The sequence below is a fragment of the Chiloscyllium plagiosum genome, unplaced genomic scaffold (assembly GCF_037043375.1).
Source record: "Chiloscyllium plagiosum isolate Xiang-an unplaced genomic scaffold, Cpla_swu_hap1 HiC_scaffold_10, whole genome shotgun sequence".
NCBI lineage: Eukaryota > Metazoa > Chordata > Chondrichthyes > Orectolobiformes > Hemiscylliidae > Chiloscyllium > Chiloscyllium plagiosum.
Genome location: NW_028270148.1, coordinates 25,722,450 through 25,739,593, shown reverse-complemented (window position 1 = coordinate 25,739,593; position 17,144 = coordinate 25,722,450). Strand labels below are relative to the sequence as shown.

Here is a 17,144-nt window from a genome sequence, read left to right as displayed (position 1 = left end):
TTTATCTTGAGTCCCAGGTTATTACATGGATACTCTCTTCTGTATTTTTCAATTTTTAAGTATGTGTTTTGTGTTCACTTCATGTTTGACAGTGCACACAGGCAGCTCCCACATTCCACCACTCCCTATTTTCACCGATTCAGTTCCTAAACATTGCCTTGTTTTCCTGGCAATTAGTCACTGTGGTAAGATCCGATCCAAGAAAACCCCCACTTCATATACCTCTGCAGATTCATTAAGCATTTTATTAGTTTAACAATGTAAAGAATATTGGAAAATGAATATTTAATAATTAATATAAAGCACTGAAGGACTTAAAAATTACTTTCTAACACTACTGAAATCTGTGACTAACTAAACATAAAGGAGTATTTATAATCTGCCTGCGTCTTTTCAGCTTTTACATTTGCCTGGCTTGTTTATCTACGTATGTTGTCAAATATGACTTTTTGGTGATATGAGTTTGATGTATCCAGCATGAAGGAAGTTCATAAATTTACTTGTAGGCGAAAGAGAAAAGCTGTTCCATCAGATTCCTATGTGGGTGTGTGTCATGTGTATTGTATTGACACTTTTACTGAAATGTAGTTACTCATAGAGTGCAATTTAATTTCTGCCTAAGTATTATCAGAAACATATTATCTCTCTTACTTGGTGATGCGAATAAGCACACTGTCATGAGGAAACTGTAAGTGAAAGTCGCAACCAGCAAAAGCCATTGAACTGGAAGGCCTCTTTATCATGCTATATCATTCTGTGCATTAATACATTATGCCTAGCTTTTGATGACTTACTATACTGAACAAAAACTATTTTGATTTGGAATACGAAAACAGCAGTATCTTAGCCTTGTATACCATTTCTATACTCAGAACACACTATACCAAAAAAGACTATTGTTCAAGTCTGGATGTAGGTTTGCTTGCTGAGCTGCAAGGTTTATTTCCAGACGTTTTGTCACCCTACTGGTAACATCTTCAATGGGCCTTTGGCAAAGCACTGTTCATGATTCCTGCTTTCTCTTTATATGGTTGGGTTTTTTTGGGTTGGTGATGTTATTTCCTGTGGTGAAGTCACTTCCTATTCTTTTTCACAGGGGGTGGTAGATGAGGTCTAACTCGATGTGTTTGTTGATAGAGTTCCGGTTGGAATGCCATGCTTCTAGGAATTCTCGTGCGTGTCTCTGTTTGGCTTGTCCTAGGATGGATGTGTTGTCCCAGCGAAGTGGTGTCCTTCCTCATCTGTATGTGAGGATACTAGTGAGAGAGGGCCATGTCATTTTGTGGCTAGTTGGTGTTCATGTATCCCGGTGGTTAGTTTTCTGCCTGTTTGTCCAATGTAGCGTTTGATACATTTCTTGCACGGTATTTTGTAATTAGTTTTGCTTGTTATCTGTATAGGGTCTTTCAAGTTCATTAGCTGTTGTTTTAGTGTGTTGGTGAGAGTGTGGGCTACCACGATACCAAGTGGTCTGAGTAGTCTGGCAGTCATTTCTGAGATGTCTTTGATGTAGGGGAGAGTGGCAAGGGTTTTTGGATGTGTTCTGTCTGCTTGTTTGGGTTTGTTGCTGAGAACTCGGTGGACTGTGTTCATTGGATACCCTTTCTGTTTTAATACATGGTATAGGTGATTTTCCTCTGCTCTGCGTAGTTCCTCTGTGCTGCAGTGTGTGTTGGCTCGTTGAAATAATGTTCTGATGCAGCTTCGTTTGTGGACGTTGGGAAGATTGCTTCTGTAGTTCAATATTTGGTCTGTATGTGTTGTTTTCCTGTGGACGCTGGTTTGAAGTTACCCATTGGCTGTTTGCTCTACTGTGATATCGAGGAATGGCAGTTTGTTGTTGTTTTCCTCCTCTTTAGTGAATTTTATGCCAGTAAGGCGTATTATTGATGGTCTTGAAGGTTTCCTCTAATTTGTTTCGTTTAGTGATGATAAAGATGTCATCCACGTAGCGGACCCAAAGCTTGGGTTGAATGGTTGGCAGAGCTGTTTGTTCGAGTCTTTGCCTTACTGCTTCTGCTAAGAACCCTGATATCTAGACTACTGAGACGTCTTGGCATTATCTTGCCACCAACACACTGAAACAGCAGCTAATGAACTTGAAAGACCCTATACAGACAACAAGCAAAACTAATGTCATTTACAAAATACCGTGCAAGGACTGTAACAAACACTACATTGGACAAACGGGCAGAAAACTCGCCACCAAGATACATGAACACCAACTAGCCACAAAACAACATGACCCACTCACATTAGTGTCCTTACATACAGAAAAGGAAGGACACCACTTCGCTGGGACAACACATCCATCCTAGGACAAGCCAAACAGAGACACGCACGAGAATTCCTAGAAGCATGGCATTACAACCGGAACTCTATCAACAAACACAGAGTTGGACCTCATCTACCACCTCCTGAGAAAACGAATAGGAAATGACATCACCACAGGAAATGACATCACTAACCTAAAGAAACCCAAACATACAGATAGAAAGCAGGAATCATGAACAGTGCTTTGCCTGGAGGCCCACTGAAGATGTTACCTAGTAGGGTGACAAAACGCCTGGAAGTGAACCTTCCAGCTCAGCGAGCAAACCTACGTCCAGAACCTCAACCTGAGCTACAAACCTTCTCAAAACTCGGTATAACTATTGTTCAAGTCTGTTTATAAAACCAACAAACTATTTTCTGCCTGATTCCTCCGATCAGCGAGTTGATTTGTTCCCATTTTTAGGGGAGTATTCTCCTTTAGAAACACTTAGACAAGCAACAAGAAATCTAAAATTGATGAACAACAAAAAGTAATAACATAAGTTAAATACCACTGAGCAACCAGTGTCTTGAAGTGCATTATTATCAAGACAATAGGGTAGGAAGGAGAGGTAGTGATACTTCTCCAAGAATGAAAACAATGTGTCAAGTTATCTTGGTCCTTCTGCCAAAGTGAAATACTGGAAACCTGAAATTAAGGGGAGAAAACGATGGAAAGTAGTTAGGAGATCAGGCAGCATCTGTGGAGACGGTGTTAACTTTCCATTTTGATGGAAAAGGTTAATGTTGTGTGACGGCTTTTGTACCTTTGAGTAACATTGTGGTGATGTCACAAGCATGCTCCTCACTGGTCAAATGTAACTGTGAGTGATGGCAGGTGTGTATGCACGTGTGTATTTGACATTAATAAAAGCACTTGAAGGCCTTTCAATACTGTAACAGTAAAATTGGTCTTACCTTCAGAAGGTGAAAAACCAGAAAAAGAACCAAAAAGACATGATGAAATAAACAGCTCAGGGAAATCCCAAAGAGTTCTTTTTGCACATCAGTCGCAAAAGTGTGGTAAAAGGAGGAGTTGAGTTGATTAGGGACCAGAAAGGGGATTTACACATGGAGCCAAGAGGCATGTTGAGGCGTTGAATGAAAATATCCTCCTTTGCAGATGTTGCCCAGGCCATGGCGACAGAGGATAAAATCCGATTATTCGAGGGCTTAAAATTGATATGGTAGAATTGGGTAAGCTGTCTGTTCTTAAAAGTTGGTAAGGCACTGATACCAGATAAAGTGCATCCAAGGACATTGAAGGAAGTGAGAGATTTGGAGCTATTGCTGCAGATCTGGAGAATTGCAAACCTTGTGCCCTTGTTCAAAAGAAGTTTGGTACGTGTAATGAATGAGCTGCCAGAGGAAGTGGTGGAGGCTGGTGAAATTGCAACATTTAAAAGGTATGTGAATAGGATGGTTTTGGAGGGATATGGGCTGGATGCTGGCAGGGGGAACTAGATTGGGTTGGGCATGGGCGGGTTGGACCGAAGGGTCTTTTTCCATGCTGTGCATCTCTGTGACTCTATGACTGTAAGTTTGCAAAGATCACCCCAGCAATTTAGACCTGCATGTTTAACTTTGGATTTGGGAAAGCTTCTAGAAACAGTTGTTTGGGCTAAAATTAAAAGTCACGTGGAACAGTGTGGGTTGATTTTGAGTCAGCATAGATAGATTACATCTTGCTACGTAGGAGGCTGTTTCAAAGTTTTCTAATGGCATAAAACCTGGGAGATTTGTAAACTGCAAGGAGGCCAGTGCAGATTTTCTCCAAAGACAAGTTGATTGAGTGAGTGGTTTCAATGCTGAGAAGAATGAAATGGTACACTTTGCTGCAAAGGCCATGAATCAGTGTAAAATAAAAGGTTCTAACCTACAGACTATGTAGGAACTGAAGCTGGGTGTATATGTACATAAGTTGTTATGATTCGCAGGGCAGGTCGGGTGAGCTGTTAATAAAGCATAGAGTATTCTAGGTTTTGTTAATAGGGCATAGTGTACAAGAGCCAGGAGAGGTTATGATGAACTTATGATGCTGGCTAGACCTTAGCTGAATCATCGTGTGTAGTCCTTGATGTCACTATAGGAATGATGTAAGTACAATGGAGAGAGTGCATTGAAGATTAACAAAGATGGTTCTGGGGAGGAAAAACTTCAGTTATGAGGATATTGGAGAGTTTGGGAATGTTTTGCTTGGGCAGGAAAGTCAAAAAGGAGATGTAATAAAAGTTTTCAAAATCTTGAGGGTGCTGGACAGAGTGGATTGGGAAGAACTGTTTTTACTCATAAGTGAATCAAGAAGAAGATAGTTTTAAAGCATTTTGTAAAAGAAGTAAAGAAGAGAGAAGTAGAAACATTTTCTCAGTAAATATTTAAGGTAATGCGCTGCCTAGACGTATGGTGGAGGCAGGTTTAAGGTATTCAAGTGAGCATTGTTTTTTAAATAGAATGGAGGATTACAGGGAAAGATAGGAGATTGATACCAACTTAAAATGTTTAGCGAGCTGGTGCATAAGCGATGGGTCAAATGGCCTCGTTCTGAACCATCATAAATCTGTGATTCTGTAATAAGTCAAAACATTCAGCTAAACTTTACATTTAAAACAGTTTTTAAAACTATAGAAATTTTAACAACTTACAGTTTTAGCAATATCACAACATTCTTTACAACTGCCACAATTCAACATCAAGATCTGGTTTTGACCACCAAGATAATAGTTAGCAATTAATTCTATGTTTGACTTCCCAACAACCTTTCGTCAAAGGGGCAGATTTTTGACTGGCTAGGCAATTATGCCAATGTAGATGGGCATTGTGCATCCGGATCCTTCAAAATCCCCATCCTGGTGGACTTAAAGGGATTACCTGGGAAATTGAATTTTCCTCAGGATAATTCCTCTTTGCCTGGAGTCCTCTGAAAATCTCCATAAAAACTGAAACTTTGGATGTTTCTTCTGATTATCAAGTAAAATGTTTACTCGCGAAAAGTGAGACATTGAATATTTAGTTGAACTCTTGCGTCCTACATTTAACTAACAAACCCTGAACTACACCACCCCAGAAAGCTAGCACCCCCCAGGCCCTGCCCTGATATGATCAGGACTCACTCCCTGACAGGATTCAGAAGCTCCAAATCATTGAAGACAAAATTCTCCAGCCTTATGCCAACAAGTATTCATTGTAGGATTCCTGAAGACGGGCTTATGCCTGAAATGTCGATTTTCCTGCTCCTTGGATGCTGCCTGACCTGCTGTGCTTTTCCAGCAACACATTTTTCAGCTTTATTGTAGGAAATAAAGCTTACTTTGAAAAGGTGTGCTACATTCTGAAGAACACCTTAAGTATTAAACCAAATTATTTTCAAACCAACATAGATGTTAATGCCTTGAAGAACAGGCTAATATTGCAATAGAACAAATCTCTTTGTATGAGGAAAAACTATATATGGATGAACAACATCACTTTTTTAAAGAAGTAACACCATCAACCAATCCAGTTGCTGTATGCGGCAAAACAGCCTAACTTGCCCCTGTGCTCTTGCAGTTACATCAACACAAGACCCTACAGCAAGTACAATCCAATCAAGGCAAATAGTCAAGCCACCAGATTGATTAAATTTCTGATTTAATGGAAGCCAGCAGAAAAAAAGGTCACCTGCTTTGCTTCACCTGTTCCTATATGTTGTCACAGACTTTCCAAATCCACTCATTGACACTGATGAATTAAGTCAAGATTTGGGGAGGGTGAGAGCTATAAGGAAATGATTACAGTAAATGTTGTTAGTACTCATTCAATTAATTCATTTGAGGGTGTGCATAACAGTTAAGGAATGTTTTTGCTGTGGAAGGAAAGCTTGTGAGGAGTCTTTTGCAAGTGCTAAGGACCCTGGGACATTCTCGCAATCAGTCATGAAGATGCGCTGTACAAGGTGTAAATAGCGCATTGTGAATTAGTGAGAGGTGTCAGAAAGGTTGATAGAGAGAAGCACGTGTAGAGAATGATCTTTCAATGATATAACAGTAAGACTAGAACCTGATATATTTCAGATTACCATATTTGCTAGTAGTTAGTGCTACTATGCAATAAATAGAGATCTAAGGAATCCTAAAACTTTACATAGTTTCCTTTTCAGCTAGTCTGTCTTGAATCCATACTCTTAAGTGAGTGTATAAAACCACACAATAGCAGAGTTATAATTGTGTTAGGACGAAGGCAAGGAAAGGAGTCAGGTTGGAGCTGGCAAAAACAGTAGAGAGGACCGAGAGTAGTTAATGTTGACTCGAACCTTGTTAACTGCCATCTTGATTATTGGTTAGTAGTTTTATAGGATAAAACCATGGACATGACTTCACCTTAATGTGATTTATTAACAAATTGTTGGAAATACCCCGTTGTGGTTAAAGGGAAAGACAGGTTACAACAGATACAGGTAGAAGCAGGAGGGAATCAACTGATACAGTGATCATCAAGAAATAGGTACAGTATGAAATGGAGGGTTATAGGGCAACAGAATGATTTTAAGAGATAGCCTATTTAAAATAGGTTTGTGTTTTCTTTGTTCCCAAATGACAAATTGTATTTTAATGCAGTTTTGGTCTCTACTTAGAGCAGTGGAGAGTTAGTGTCACTTCCAAAAGAATAAAGTAAAAGTTGAAATCATCCAGTGCAATAAGTTGCTATTGTAAATCTGTCAAGGGAACTTATCATTGGACAAACTTCATTATTGTATGAGTCATGGAATAATGGAGTTGTTTCCAAAGATTGAGAGGAAACATGAGAAAGATTGACACAAGTTCTGCCTGTTATTCATTGTCTGCATTGAACATTTTGCTCATTCAGGTTAACTCTTTATCTGTTCAACCTGGAGGAGTTTGTAATAATGAAATCTCTGGTCTTTTCATACCACGTTGCTATTAAAGGATCAAGAATATCTTTGAAACCAAGCAAAAAATAAATCCTACCACTCTAATAAAATCCTATCATAAAATCTCTTCACACTTTCTTTCAACTCCAATGTATTTCCTTTGAACCACTCTGTATTTCCAGTGATCCAAGATGTTCTTATATGTCCTTTATGAATCATGTCACATTGTGGAAGTTTCCTGCATAATGCGTGCAATTTAATTCCATGTTCCTTAATTTGATAGTGTGGAGTTTTTAGTGGTCAGGTTTTCCTAGTGTAGGACCTGTTGATTTCTGCAGTTTTTGTTTTCTCAAACATTTAAGAAAGATGGCACTAATTTGACCTCTACCACTGCCACTGACTCCAGGGTCATTGGTATACTCGACAAAGAAACAAACTTAGGCCATTTGGATCCCTTTGAAGCTTTGCCACTATTCTATTAGGTCATGGCTGATATATTCCTCAACTGCAGTTATCCGTCTCGGACAATAAAAGGATATTGCATTTTCTGAACAGAAGATACACAGCTGAAACATTCAAGAACGTCTTCTTCTTAAAAGATCCAATCATGATTATATCTGTGGGACAAACTGTCACTTATCTTTAAGTGCACTATTACGAAGTAACAGCTGCAACATCTTTTCTTTCTCTACCTGTCTATCTCTGTCCCTCTAAACCTAAGAAGTGGGGAGAGCTACAAAACTCCTCCTTCCCACCGTTTAGCAGTCAAAGCATAAAAGACTGAGTACGGAATGAATCCTATCTTTACATCTACAAAAGAGCAAAAACCACCATCTCCCTCCACCCACCCACCCACCTCTGAAAATCAGAAGGTGCTCAATGGCCAACTAAATGAAAACATCCCAGTTCGCATCCAAATAGCTTTGGAAGCACTTCAAATATAGATGATATTCCATTTGTTAATGATTGCTTCACACAGTTTTTAAAAATAAGGCATTCAGTCAATGGTCAGTTTTTTTTTCATTTTCTCTTTAAGTTGATTCTTATTGCAGCATTATCTTGTGTTTGATATACTATCTATCTGCGCCCTAAAATAGCAAATAGCTTGAATTAAGCAATTCAATTATTTAACAAGCCTGTCAGCATCTGTGGAGTGAAAGCAGAGTTAATGTTTTGAGTCCAATAGAAAGTTAATCAGATCTTAATTCTGTTTTCTCTCAACAGATTCTGCCAGACCTGAGTTTCTGCACCGATTTGTTTTTGCTTTAGATTACAAGCATCCACCTTGTTTTAGTTTATTAACACCATTATTTAGTAGTTTTAAATAACAGCAGCTTGATTTTTGTAGAAAAGAGGCTGAGGCAAATGCATCTGTTGCAATCACCAGCAAAATGTTTGACAGAGGTGATCTTTAACTAGAATTTTAAGGGTAGAGATATTGGGGAAGCTTTTTGAAAAGATGTTCCAGCTCAGCACTCCCCATGACTTGTCCTACTTGCCGATCTTCTTTTCCACCTATCCACTCCACCCTCCTCCCTGACCAATCACCTTCATCCCCTCCACCACTCACCTATTGTACTCTATGCTACTTTCTCCGCACCCCCACCCTCCTCTAGATTATCTCTCCACCCTTCAGGCTCTCTGCCTTTATTCCTGATGAAGGGCTTTTGCCCGAAACGTCGATTTTACTGCTTCCCGGATGCTGCCTGAACTGCTGTGTTCTTCCAGCACCACTAATCCAGAAGATGTTACCAGGTGTTGGGCTTAGGTAACATGAATGAAAAGGAATAGACAAGCCAATGGAGTAAGGTTTTGGAGATTGGATGAAGGCTGAAGGAAAGTACAGAACAAATGGGAAGTTAATGCTAAATTAATTATGAAAACCAATTGGAAATTGTCTGATTAAAAGGAGATCCATCCAAATGTAATCTCATTTATCGTTCACAAGCCAATTTATGCAGTTTCCTTTCAACACATTTTGGGTCTCTCTCATTTGGAGAAATGTGCAGTGTACAGATCTTGCATAGTTCTTCCTGCAAATGAAATATTGTACGAGTATCTCAATTATGCATGTTGCAGGTAAGAAGCTTTGTTTCATATAATTGCCACTTTTGAGATTATTTTGAACAATATTTATTGAATAATATTTTTGAAACCTGTTTGGCTGCTTTATGAAGAAGTATAGCTTTTTGCAGTGGATTATATCATTGCCAGGGAATGAGAGTGGGAGGGGAAAGGTAGTGGTTGGGGAATGATTCCATTGGGTCTTCTGCTTGCAATGGATTCTGAAACGATGAAATCATTTGTAGCCAGTTGGTATCTTGTAGCTGTTCTAAAAATTTCCAGAGAGTTTATGGCTCAGAAACGTGCTTTTTTTTGACAGGAGCCAAAATTTTCTGGAAACATTTTATAGCATATCAACAATGTACTACTTAGCTGAAGTGACATCCTCATTTCTTTTTCTTATCACTCTTTCCCTCCACTCCCCCCCCCACCACCACCACCACCACCCGCAGCCAACCAAGATTATCCATCTTGTTGACTGAGTCATCCACAAAGGAATGGTTTGGTGTGTTGACAAAAAATTCAGCTTAAAAACCATGCCATTTGAATGAATCAACTTCAGGGAGCTGCTAAAATTGTTGTTGCCTGAAAAATATCCTGTTAGGAATATGTGAATATGGTGGACAGGATGGAACTCAAAGTAGCATTATTGCTAGGATAGAAAACAACATTAAAACTGCTATTTTACAAATTAAGGTGATGCATTTTTAAAAAATGTATGCAATGGTCTGATGTGTGTATATTGTTTCCTACTTCCTCTGGCTGTTTCTCAATGCCCTGATTTTACCAGAATTAACCCTGGTCAAAATGTGAAATCTTCATCTGTTTGTTTTGTTCCTATGTTAAAAGAATATAATTTTCTTTTATGTAATATAATTATGTATTCCACCCTGCTCCTCATCCTCTTTAATTTGGCTTGGCTACTGTACTTCTGTTCTTAAATGTTTAAAGTTAAACTGCAGGCACATTAGCTGACGCTAACTTGTAAAATGACAAGGATTTGGCCATCACCAGGTCAATATATACGCAGTCTAAATTTGTATATTATTATCTATTTATCCTATCAATTGCCTTCAGCTGCCTAGGCATCCTGGTGTGGAATTCTCTCCCTGCACCTCTCTGCCTCATTTTCCTCCTAAAGGTGTTCCTGACAATTTATCTCTTTATCAAAATATTGCTTATCTGAGCAGAATCTCCCTATGTGACTCCATGTAATGCTTTGATTACTATATTCCTAGAAAATGCCTTGTGACCATTTTGTCAGAAGTGCTATATAACTGTGGGTTGTCTTAACACAAGTGCTTGTACTAAAATTATATTTTCAAATAGGAACCCTCTAATATGTTTGTGCTTTTCAAATTACCTAGATTACTTACCGTGTGGAAACAGGCCCTTCGGCCCAACAAGTCCACACCGACCCGCCGAAGCGCAACCCACCCATACCCCCACATTTATCCCTTACCTAACACTACGGGCAATTTAGCATGGCCAATTCACCTGACCTGCACATCTTTGGACTGTGGGAGGAAACCGGAGCACCCGGAGGAAACCCACGCAGACACGGGGAGAACGTGCAAACTCCACACAGTCAGTCGCCTGAGGCGGGAATTGAACCCGGGTCTCGGGCGCTGTGAGGCAGCAGTGCTAACCACTGTGCCACCGTGCCGCCCACTAACTTCTAACTTCTACTACAATTCCAACTTTCATCATTCCACCATTAACTACTGTGTCTTCAGCTGCCTAGGCCCTGATTTCTAGAATTCCCTTCCTAATCCTCCTCCATGGTAAATTGCAAAGGACCCACTCTGTACTACATCCTCAGGAGAATTCATACTCTCAATAAACAGTATTTCAACTCCATCTCAAACATCAAAAACTGTAAGTACAACAAACTTTTATCTACCCACCTCCATAACCAGTGCTCCTCAAACATTCCGGAAGATTCACCCGGCCTCTGGAACTGCTCGGACGCCATTAGCCATGCGGCTGGTGCAGCTGCCACCCCCACGCTGATTGATGATGTCACTTCTGCTGCCATCATGGCCACTCCCACAACCACTTCCACCCCTCACAATTCCTCATGCATCACACGCGACATCACGTCCGCCCATCACATCATCGCTGATGTCACACACTCAGTGACTTCTGCCACCCCTACTGCCGTGTCTGCCACCACTTCCGCCCCACCAAGGCCACTCACCTGCATTCTGCTGACACGCCCCCCACAGATCCCATGTCACCATTCCTGGCCCCCAGAACCCTGAGGGGAACACCACCCCTGCTCATGACTCCACCCCCATTCCCTCCACCATCACACCCTCTCCAGTTACCGGCTCCGCACCCACACTCAGCTCCCAGCCCTGCCGAGTTTTCACCATCCCTCCAGACCTCCCCCTCACTGAGGATGAATGATCAGTCCTCAGCAAAGGACTCACCTTCATCCCCCTCCGTCCACGCGTCAATGAATTTAATACACGGCGTGACGTCAAACACTTCCTCCTCTGCCTCCGAGCTTACTTTCACAATCAGGACTTCCACCCACTTTCCGAGGACCCCTTCGCCCACCTCCAACACACTGCATCCACCTGGACACCCCGCGCTGGCCTATTACCTGCCCTCGGCCTCTTCATTTCCAACTGCCGCCGGGACATTAACCACCTCAACCTGTCTACCCTCCTCCCCCACTCCAACCTCTCACCCTCACAGCGCGCAGCCCTCCAATCACTCTGCTCTAATCCTGACCTCACCATCAAGCCGGCAGATAAAGGGGGCACAGAGGTAGTCTGGCGCACCGCTGAAGCCAACCGCCAGCTCGAGGACACCATTTCCTACCGCCCCCTCAACCATGACCCCACCCCCCCCTCATCAAACCATCATCTCCCAGACCATACAGAACCTCATCACCTCAGGAGATCTCCCACCCACAGCTTCCAACCTCATAGTCCGGGAACCTCGCACTGCCCGGTTCTACCTCCTTCCCAAGATCCACAAGCCTGACCACCCTGGCCGACCCATTGTTTCAGCCTGCTCCTGTCCCACTGAACCCATTTCTACCTACCTCGACACTGTCCTATCCCCCCTAGTCCAGGAACTCCCCACATATGTTCGAGACACCACCCACGCCCGCCACCTCCTCCAAGACCTCCCCGGCTTCCAACGCCTCATCTTCACCATGGATATCCAATCCCTCTGTTTTTTCCTCTCCCGACGTCCCCAACAGTACCCTTCCACTGACACTCTCTCATTCGTTTGGCCGAACTGGTCCTCACCCTTAACAATTTCTCCTTCAAATCCTCCCACTTCCTCCAGACCACAGGGACATGGGTACACATATGGGCCCCAGCTATACCTGTCTCTTTGTTGGCTACGTAGAACGGTCGATCTTCCATAATTATACCGGCACTACTCCCCACCTCTTCCTCCGCTACATTGATGACTGCATTGGCGCCACCTCGTGCTTCCGCGAGGAGGTTGAGCAATTCATCAACTTCACCAACACAATCCACCCTGACCTTAAATTTACCTGGACTATCTCTGGCACCTCCTTATCCTTCCTGGACCTCTCCATCTCCATTAATGATGACCGACTTGACGCTGACATTTTTTACAAACCCACCGACTCCCACAGCTACCTGGATTACACCTCTTCTCACCCTACCTCTTGCACAAATGCCATCCCATATTCCCAATTCCTCCGCCTCCGCCGTATCTGCTCCCAGGAGGACCAGTTCCACCATAGAACACACCAGATGGCCTCCTTCTTTAGAGACCACAATTTCCCTTCCCACGTGGTTAAAGATGACCTCCAACGCATCTCGTCTACATCCCGCACCTCCGCCCTCAGATCCCACCCCTCCAACCGTAACAAGGACAGAACGCCTCTGGTGCTTACCTTCCACCCTCCCAACCTTCGCATACACAAAATCATCCGCCGACATTTCCGCCACCTCCAAAAAGACCCCACCACCAGGGATACATTTCCCTCCCCACCCCTTTCCGCCTTCCGCAAAGACCATTCCCTCCATGACTACCTGGTCAGGTCCACAACTCACCCTCCCATCCTGGCACCTTCCCCTGCCACCACAGGAATTGCAAAACCTGCACCCACACCTCCTCCCTCACCTCCATCCAAGGCCCTAAAGGAGCCTTCCACATCCATCAAAGTTTTACCTGCACATCCACCAATATTATTTATTGTATCCGTTACTCCCGATGCGGTCTCCTCTACATTGGGGAGACTGGGCACCTCCTAGCAGAACGCTTTAGGGAACATCTCTGGGACACCCGCACCAATCAACCACACTGCCCTGTTGCCCAACATTTCAACTCCCCCTCCCACTCTGCCGAGGACATGGAGGTCCTGGGCCTCCTTCACCGCTGCTCCCTCACCACCAGACGCCTGGAGGAAGAACGCCTCATCTTCCACCTCGGAACACTTCAACCCCAGGGAATCAATGTGGACTTCAACAGTTTCCTCATTTCCCCTTGCCCCACCTCCCCTAGTTTCAAACTTCCAGCTCAGTACTGTCCCCATGACTTGTCCGGACCTGTCCTACCTGCCTATCTCCTTTTCCACCTATCCACTCCACCCTCTCCTCCCTGATCTATCACCTTCATCTCCTCCCCCACTCACCTATTGTACTCTATGCCACTTTCTCCCCACCCCCACCCTCCTCTAGCTTATCTCTCCACTCTTCAGGCTCTCTGCCTTTATTCCTGATGAAGGGCTTTTGCCTGAAACGTTGATTTTACTGCTAAACCTGAGATGCTGCCTGAACCGCTGTGCTCTTCCAGCACCACTAATCCAGAATTAAAATTGATCTGTCTGACTAAACATTTGGTCATCTGTACTAATGTAAATAGGACCTCGGGTAACTTCTTCATGCAGAGAGTAGTGTGTGCCTATTCAGCCTCTCCAATAACTCAAACTCTACAGTCCTGGCAATATCCTTGTAAATCTTTTCTGCACCCTCTCAAATTTAACAACATCCTTCCTATAAAAGGGCAACCAGAAATATATACAGTATTCAAAAGTGGTCACTTTACCAAAACTCTCAGTTGAAGCTCTCCAATCAGTAGTGTGTGCATGGAATGAGTTGCCAGAGGAAGTAGTGGAGGCAAGTACAATTACACCATTTAAAAGGCATCTGGATTAGTAATGAATAGAAAGGGCTTAGAGGAATACGGGCCAAATGCTGGCAAATTGTGATGTCTGATTGGCATGGATGAGTTGGACTGAAGGCTCTGTTCACATTCTGTATGACTCTGACTCTATGACTGGAATGGATTTAGAAGGTGATAACATGATCAGAAACTTTGGCAAGGAAAGGGGATTTGAAGATTAAATGGCAGTTATGAAGGATAATGAGGTGAAAGCTTTTTTTGAGGAGAGGTGAGTTGGTGACAGATTTAAAGCAAAGAGGAATAACATCTGAAGAGAGAGAACTATTTTTAATATCAGCTGCTGCAGGACTTTGTTGTTTTCATTGTGTAACTTGAGAATATTTTTGTTCTTAGTTAGGATCAGTGGAGACTGAAGAAGATTTGGCTGTTGGTAAACTTTACCTTTTAATAAACAGTCTTCTAATTGTACACAGGTCAAGGCTTAGGGAGCTTTCTGTGAAAACCGCATTATGAAACAACAATTCCTCTTCACTAATTTATATTCCAGTACGTGTGTGTTTGAGATGTCTCCACCTATGAAAGACGTGAGCAGTGACTGGACACTTGGGAAATAATATGGCAAGTCTGAAAAATATTGAGGGGGGAAATGTCAAACTTTCACTTTCTAATAGCTGGATGAGAATCTCATTAGTAAGCTAATCTCATCTTATTTATATGAAGGTTCACCAGGTATGGGTGAAAAATTAGTTTTCACCACTTTCCCAACTTGAAAGTCAGAGTGGTAATCTGGTGGCTGCAGATCATTGGCAACATCTTCGAGCATTCAACCTGGTCAACTTTTCCCAACATTGATTGGAGGTTGGTGCAGTGACAGTGTTACAGTGAGAAAACAAAAAGAAGATAGTGACACTTTGCTGAGCACTGCAGGTTATTCTTGCAGCACTGCTGCATGTTACCCTGGACCAGGAACAACGCACTGACGTGGATATCCATATAAGGTAAGGTTGGTAACACTTGAAATGGTGCACCACTGGGGTTTACATGCCGTAAGGTCCCAGCATCGATGAGCATGTCTGCCACTTATTGATAATGGTGCTGTGAGACAGGTGCATACTTAAAGATCAGTCTAAAATGGCGTCGTTAAGATTACTAGGATTCAGAAGGAAATTCACCAAGAGACTTGGCAAAATTGATAGTTCGCCATATTTTGGGAGAATTTAATCTGTTTTTTTATGATGCTCCATGTGTATTCTTTCTAGCACTGAGACATATTCAATCTAATTTTTACCAAAGTTATGTTGGTCTCTTGTAGCTTGTTGAGGCCATTTACTAAAGTCATTTAACACAATTGCAAATTGGAAAATGTTCCTGAATTTTCACTCTTGCCTTTCTATAAAGGAAAGCCAACTTCTCTTTAATGAATACATCAAGACAGACACTGGACGTAGAAGCAGAAGTAGGCCATTCAGCCCATCAAGTATTCTTCAATATTCAATGAGATCATGGCTGATGTAACAATCCTTCACTTTCCTGCCTTTTCCCTCTAACCCTTGAATCCCCTGCTGATTTAAAAATCTGTCTATCTTAACCTTGAATATACTCAATGATCCAGCACTGATAGTCCTTTGTTAAGAAATTCCACGGATTCACGACTCAAAAGGAGAAATAAAATTCTCCTCATCTCTATCTTAAATGTGTGACCTTGAGATTATGCACTCTGATTTTAGGCTCTTCCACATGGGCATACAAACTTCCAGCACCTATCCTGTCAAATCCCCTACGAATTTTGTCTGTTTCAATAAGGTTTCATTTTTTAAAATTCTAATGAATGCAGGCCTAACCCACTTGACCTCTCCTCATTAACCAGCCCCTCCATAGCTAGTATAAGCCAAGTGAACATTTTTCTGGACTGTTTCCAGTGCCAGTATATCTTGCCTTGCATCAGGAATGCAAAACTGTTCACTAGTGATCTGACTAGTCCTTTTTAAGTTTTAACAAAACCTCCTACTTTTATGATCCATTTCTTGTGAAAGGAAGTTCAACATTTTATTTGCCCTTCTTATTACCTGCTGAACTTTGCTAGCTTTTTGTGATTCATGGATGCAGTCTTTAGCTTTCTGCAGTCTCCATGTAAATAATATTCAGTTTAGATTACATTACATTACATTACATTACTTAGTGTGGAAACAGGTCCTTCAGCCCAACAAGTCCACACCAATCCGCCAAAGTGCAACCCACCCAGACCCATTCCCCGACATTTACCCCTTCATCTAACACTACGGGCAATTTAGTATGGCCAAATCACCTAACCTGCACATTTTTGGACTGTGGGAGGAGACCGGAAAACCCGGAGGAAACCCACGCAGGCACGGGGAGAATGTGCAAACTCCACACAGTCAGTCGCCTGAGGTGGGAATTGAACCCAGGTCTTTGGTGCTGTGAGGCAGCAGTGTTAACCACTGTGCAACTGTGCCGCCCACGCTTTGTCTGTTCTTCCTGCCAAAGTGCAGGAACTTCATTTCTTAACATTATATTCCACCTGCCAAGTTTTTGTCCACTCGCTTAACCTTCTGTATCCCTCTCCAGACTGTTTATGATAGCCTTGTTACTTGTCATCCAAGTCATTAATGCATATTGTAAACCGTTGTGGCCCTAGCACTGATCTTTATGATACTCCTACTGGTTATGGATTACTGTACTGAAAATAACTCCCTTGTCCCAATGCTCTGTATTCTTTTACTGTACCCATGGCGAAAGTGAGGATTGCAGATGCCAG

The 17,144-nt window shown here is 42.3% G+C and overlaps 1 protein-coding gene across 7 annotated transcripts in view; it reads left to right on the top strand.

Annotated features, from left to right (window-relative positions):
- LOC122552683 (serine/threonine-protein kinase D3) overlaps positions 1-17,144 on the top strand; it is a 436,133-nt gene that overhangs the window by 123,537 nt on the left and 295,452 nt on the right. The window lies entirely within an intron of this gene.